The following is a 7,128-nucleotide window of genomic DNA, read 5'->3' on the forward strand; positions in this document are numbered from 1 at the left end:
TTTCATTATAATAATAACTATATTAGTATTCGAATTATTTACAGAAATGCATTAAATCATTAATACATATAAATGATTTTTGTAAATCGTTACATCATGTATATTATACTATCATACATACATATAAGCATACATGCATAAATATAATTAATAATATGAATAATGAGGAAATCTATTAATATCGTTAAATTTTGAACATAAAATTTAGTCAAATGAAAATATGTAAAATATGAAATGTATGCAAAACATATAAAATATTCAAGCAAAATAAAAAATATTTTTTAGAATTTTTAAATAAAAAAAATTTTTGATTGATCTTCCATTATTTTCAATAAAAATATATATTTGCATTAATGTTACAGTGTCTAATTATAAAAATTATGAAATTACTTATTTTTTCTTTTGCTAAGAATAGAAGCAAAATATATTCATTGTAATATAAATATTGAATAAATTTTGATATTAATATATCAAACTTTATTATTATATGAAATATATGTAATATAATAATATATAAAATATAGAATAATTCTTGCATTATCATAATTATAGAAAATGAAATTATAATAATAACAAATATAAGCTTATTGTTATTATCTATCATTATAACTTCAATTATTATAGTTTCAATCACTTTGTTTTATATTTTTTTTATTTTTATTAGTTTATTTTTATATTTTTATATTTTTGTTTATTTTTATTAGTTTATTTTTATATTTGCGGATTCGAAAAAATATAGAAAGAATGATATATCAACAATATATCACATTTATAATAAATATCATGTTTCTTTAATGAGTTTAATGATATCTTATTTCAGTTCAATTATATCATGATATAATATTATGATATAATGATGAATGATAACATATTAATTTCAATTCTGGATATCCTATATATTTCTTATAAAGCATATAAAATATTGAATGTTAGAAATAGTTAACAGAATTGAATTCTTGAGAAATAATATGTCATATACATAAGTAAAAGAAAAATATTATATATTTTCGAATAAATAAATACTTGAAATTACTTTATAAACAAAGATTTCGTCGTTAGTTAAAAAGCGGATTTTTAAAGAAACAAAGAATGAACATATAATAATCTGGGAAGTTTTTTCTAAAAAACAGAGCAAAAAAAAGAATATTTTTATTTCCAGATGATCTTTAGCTTGATATTTTTAATTATGTTAAGATATTCAATTTTATGACAAGATTATGTAAAACTTTTCAATAAATAATAAAACAATAAGATTAATAAATTTTTATTTATCATTTTTATAAATCTATAATATTCATATTTTTTGTAAAAACTTAGCTTCAACGAATTTTCAATAAAAATGAAATTAATTTTAAATATTTATCACAAACTATTATTAAAATTTTTTAATGTTTCACATATTTTACTACGTATTTAACATCTGAATATACAAAAATTTAAAGAATTTTGAAATATAAAAAATATTTATTGGCAATATGACATAATTGTATTAACATTAATAAATATGCATTTTGGTATTATTAAGTAACAATTCTATCTTTATTAAATACCTTTATTAGAACTTAGGTTATATATTATCTGTGTTTATTTACTATTTATTTGTATGTAGTTTATTTAAGCGCATATAAAATTTGTTAAAAACTAAAAACCAGAATTGATTTATGAAGTGTCCAAGATTGTTTGAATTTTATTTTCAATGCAGTTCCCTCATTTTTTAATTTTCAATAATAATCACTAAAGATAAAATATAATAACGATGGTCACTTCACAAGTCACTTGTATGCTTTATAAAAAAAAATAGAAAATAATAGCATAGAAGAATTGTATATCACTATAGAAGCGATCGCAAGAATCTTAACGCTTTACGACGTGGTCCAGCAAGCAACCATCTTTGAAAATTTGCTCTCCATTACGATCTTCTTCGTTGATTCTTTTTACTTATTCTTTAACTTAATTTATATTTTTCGAAGATAATGATTAGAGAAAGAAACCATTGTTTGTTGAATTCTTTTGCTATTTATTGATTGATATTAAGATTTAAAAGTATAAGATATAATATTGAGATTTTTATGCAAAATAGTATAAATAAAAAATTTCAATTTTTTAAATTTATTAATTAAAATATTCTATTTTGAAATATTGTATGTTTATTTTATTTTCTATATCTTGAAATTTGAAAATTAAAAAAAAAGAAAAACTGTATAAAATATTTTATTTAATATTATTTTACTTGAAAAAAATATATTTTTATAACGAAAAAAACATATATACACGTATTAAATTATATAAAAAAATTTTGAATTTTATATAGAAAAATTATTTTATCAAATAATCTTATGAATAATAATTAAAAGGAAGCTTAATTTTCATTTTTATATAAATTCTATTATTGTTTTCTTGCAATTTATATTTGAGTTTTTTTTATAAATATTATTGTGTATATATATATAATATATATTGTATATATTGCATAGAATAAATGATAATAAGATAGTTATATTATATCTTTCAATTTTATTCAATTTTATTTTTTTACGAAACAAATTATAATTAAATTTATAATTTATGTATAATAATTACAAACAAAAACAAAAATTCCGCATAATGTAACTATCTTTTTTGTATAGAAACTAAAATACATAAGAAAAACAATTATTCATATATGTAGTTATAAGAATATATGTAGCTATAAGAAATTTTACTATATACTTATGAATCTTACTTATGAATCAAGGAATAATAATTACATATCAAAAAATAGCAGAAATAAAAACAGTATTTTGTGGCATAATTCAATTTTTATATTCTTTTAATTTTTTAATTTAATTTTACGAATTCCATTAGTGTTTGTTATTAAATTTTTAATTAATTTTTATTCATAAATTGTTCTTTTTAAATTTATACAATATAATATAATACAAATAAAATAATACAATACAAATATAATACAATTTGATTTATTTAAATCTACCTCTTTTTTAATGTTTCATAAACTCTTATAGAATTAATGAAATTAAAACAACTTTATATATATAAATATAATTATAATTTTAATATAATTACAATTTAAATTATTTAAAATCAAAAAAAAATATCAAGAAATATGATAAATATTTTTTTAATATATATTATATTTTTCATTATTAAATCGACATTGTAAATCTAAGTTCAGATTTGTTTTATCTCATAAAAAAATCTCAAAGAATAATTTTTGAATTATATTAATATATATGAAAGTTCGCATCAAGATATATGAACTAAAGCATTAATGAATTTTTATTTTTTTAATCAATAAACACAATTCACAAATTAATTGTCAGCTTAAAAATTTATCGTGATTGATGTTTTATCATAAGATATCATTTGATACAAAACTCAGTTCTAAAATCTGGAATAATTACTCTTTAATTATTACGTTAATATATATCTTACATATACTCATTATAATTTATTGAAATATAAATTTATTTTTTTTTTACCACAGTATAAGAGGTTCCGTGGTGTAGCGGTTATCACATCTGCTTTACACGCAGAAGGTCACCGGTTCGATCCCGGTCGGAACCATGATTTTTCCCTTTTTTGTGATGCAGTATTCAAGAAAAGAAAACTCTCAATAGGATGACTCCCCTTTAAAACTACGAAATAGATTGCAATAATTTTTAAACAAATAATAATACATTATCTGCAATAATTTTACCAACGAATCAACATAAAACATCTATTTTAATTTTTTGTCAGCATAAGGATTATTTATCATTATTATATTATTATTGATCATTACAAATGTCATATATTTATATATAACTATTCTATTTAATTCGATATATTAGTTGTTATATAAACAACTGTAATGCCAAAATAATTCGTAAATTCATTTGATTTATAAATTAATATTGAATTTATAATTTTTGATATGATAACTTTTCTGATCAAAACTTAAGATGAATCTATTTGAAGAATATTATTTTAAATAATTTTAAATATTTTTTCTTTATATATAATTAATAATTATATGATTTTAGTTTTTGAATTATTTGCAAATATAATATTTTTGATATCATAGATAATATAAAATCTTTTCGCTTATACATATGCATTCATAATATATACGCCAGTATACATATTTATCAACTATTTATGTAATCTGTGGGTAAATAATTATTATGTAATATATCACGATTGATAATCTCTACATAATGCGTGAACTTATTGAAAATTTACTTTTTCGAATTCAAAAAAAAAGTAGACAAGAATAAAATCAATCTCATCACTTAATAATTTTTTCGTTGAATAAAGCAAATAAAAAATCACATTCAAATCTATATAGAAGTAAATTTTTCATAAGCTCAATATATTGAATGTCTATCCTGATATTTTTATATAAATAATTTATAAGTAATGGCTGCACATTGATGACACATAATGCCATGAATGCATACATATAGTCAGAGTTCAATATAATATTTTTTATAAATAACTCGAAAAAGCTAATTTATTTTATTTTTATATTATATATCGAAAAAAAAAAAGAAAAAAATTGTTTAGAATAAAAATAATTTTTATATCTCAAAATTAAGATCTATGAAGAAAGAAGATTAATTAAAATTATATTTTAAATCGAACTAAAATTATATTTTTAGATTACATTTCTTAAATACTAATTTCTTAATACTATAAGATGACATAAAAATATTATGTTCATTAAAAAAAAGAATATATACTTATTATGCAATAACTACTTCTTTTTATTTTTTCTAAAAAAATCTTTTTCAATTGTGCTTAATATTACTTGCTTAATCAGTATTATATATATATTGAACTGAATTAATATTTGAGATTATTGTTCCAATAATCCATATTTATTTACTGTAATTAAATTGAAGTGATTGTTTTTTAATATATTAAAACATTTATTATAGTTAGTACAAACATATAACATTATTTTATTTATATAATTTTTATTAATAATTATTTATATATTATTAATAATTTAGTTTTTACATAAAAAGCGATAAATTAAATACTTAAATTAATTTAATATTGGACGCATAAATTAAAAAAACGAAAATAATAATTGTATAAAATTATTGTGTTTGATACTTCTTTTCTTCTGTAATATATTTCAAGTATAACATATTAATATTTTAATATGTTAGAAATTATTTTTATTGATAATAAACTTTACATTTTATTTCTATTTTAAACGAATTTATTACTTTTCTTTAATACGTATTATTAATTGTTTGCATAAAAATAGTCCTATAACTATACAAAACTTGTTATCTTTGATAACATGTATTTGAAATATGTGCAACTTTCGTATTAAAAAATGCAATTTTTTTGTTTTATTTTGCTTAAACAAATAGACGAATATTTTATAATAGATAGATCAATTAATTAATTTTTAAATATATACATTATTATATTATTATAATTTTTTAATATATTATTATTGTTATTTATTGTTATTGAATTTATAATAGTATATTAAATATAATATTATAATAAAATATTTTCAAAAACGAAAATTTTTTATATTTAATTTAATTTGTCAAATATAAAAAAATCTGATGTATTTTCTAAACATTATAAAATAAATAAAAAAAATGCAATTTTATTAAAATGCAATTTATGGAAATATGTAAACACATTGCAAATATGTCTTATCGGACTAAAATAATAAGTTTTGCATAGTTATATAATTATTATCAAACAAAATCAAAGAAAAAAATATATATGTGTAAAATATATATATGCACATAGTTGAATGTGTAATGTATGACATATAAAAAACATATTAATAAATAAATAATAAATTCATAAAATAGAAATAAAATATATTCTGTCTATTATCAATAAAAAATAATTTTTAATACATTAAAACTAAAATTAATATATTAAAACTAATATATTAAAACTATATATTAAAAACTAATTTTTAATATATTAAAACGTATCACAACAAAACAGAAGAAGAAATAAAATATTTAATTTTTTTAATTTAATAAATTGCTATTTTCATTTTTTTTAATTCAAATTTATTAAGCATTTCAATATTTTTTCAATATTAAACTTCGTCATTATTTAATATATCGTTTATTGTGCAAAAAAATTATATATATTAAGCAAATAAAATTTATTTCCAACGAATGCTTTAATATATTAAAAGGAAATCAATTTAATTAAATTAACAATTCACAAATTAACAATAAACAAATATATTGAAAAATAATCTCATACAATCATACAAATCATAGTTTAAATATTCAATTGAATCATTGCATATCATCAAGATTTTTTTATTTATTTGTTTTCTATTGATTTGAATGATAAATTTTTCATTCATATGGAATTCGAATTTGAAATGAATGTGATATAGTTATAGTGATATATTATAGTTTTTTTCACGATTTTATTTTTATAAAGATGAAATATTATCTTTGGCTATTTTCTTTATTTTTTCTTTATCTATGAATATATCTTCGATTCCTCTAGTATACTTACTCAATTTATGGTTTATGATATATTTTCATATTGAAAAATATTTATTCATATTTATAAGGAATTCATAAACATGTACAATAACATTTTCGTATTGGATTATTATTTACTGTATCTAATCTGAGATATTTTCAATAGCAAATATCGATTTGATAATTATGGAAAATTTCAAAATTTACTAAGAAGTTTCAAAATTTACTAAACTTATGAAAACTTATATATTATAAAATAACTTTAAAACTTAGTCCCGGTTATGTCTTTCAAATACGATTTTCTTGAACTTGAAAAAAGGTACTATTTTTTAAAACTATGATATATAATAAAAAAATTTAAATAAATTATTATTAAATAAATTTATAATATATATTATAAATTATATATATTATATTATAAATTATGATATATTATAACTATAAGACCTTCATTTTTATGCTAATACATATAATGGAAATTTGTTAGTACATTTCATAACATAATGTGCATCCTGGATATTTTATTCATTTCTTGATTATTAAATTCTATTTAATAGTTTGAAAATAAAATCAAGTCTGCATTATATTATTCTAATTTCCTATCTAACATTATAGTCAAACAAACATCGTGCAAATTATCTTTATAGTCAATTTT

General features: G+C 17.2%; 1 non-coding gene across 1 annotated transcript; it reads left to right on the plus strand.

The window, feature by feature from the left end:
• The first annotated feature begins 3,491 nt into the window (after positions 1 to 3,491).
• Trnav-uac lies at positions 3,492 to 3,564 on the plus strand. Its single transcript has one exon. It is a non-coding gene; the product is annotated as a tRNA-Val (tRNA).
• Positions 3,565 to 7,128: the final 3,564 nt, after the last annotated feature.

The sequence above is a fragment of the Apis dorsata genome, unplaced genomic scaffold, assembly GCF_000469605.1.
Source record: "Apis dorsata unplaced genomic scaffold, Apis dorsata 1.3 scaffold_1129, whole genome shotgun sequence".
NCBI lineage: Eukaryota > Metazoa > Arthropoda > Insecta > Hymenoptera > Apidae > Apis > Apis dorsata.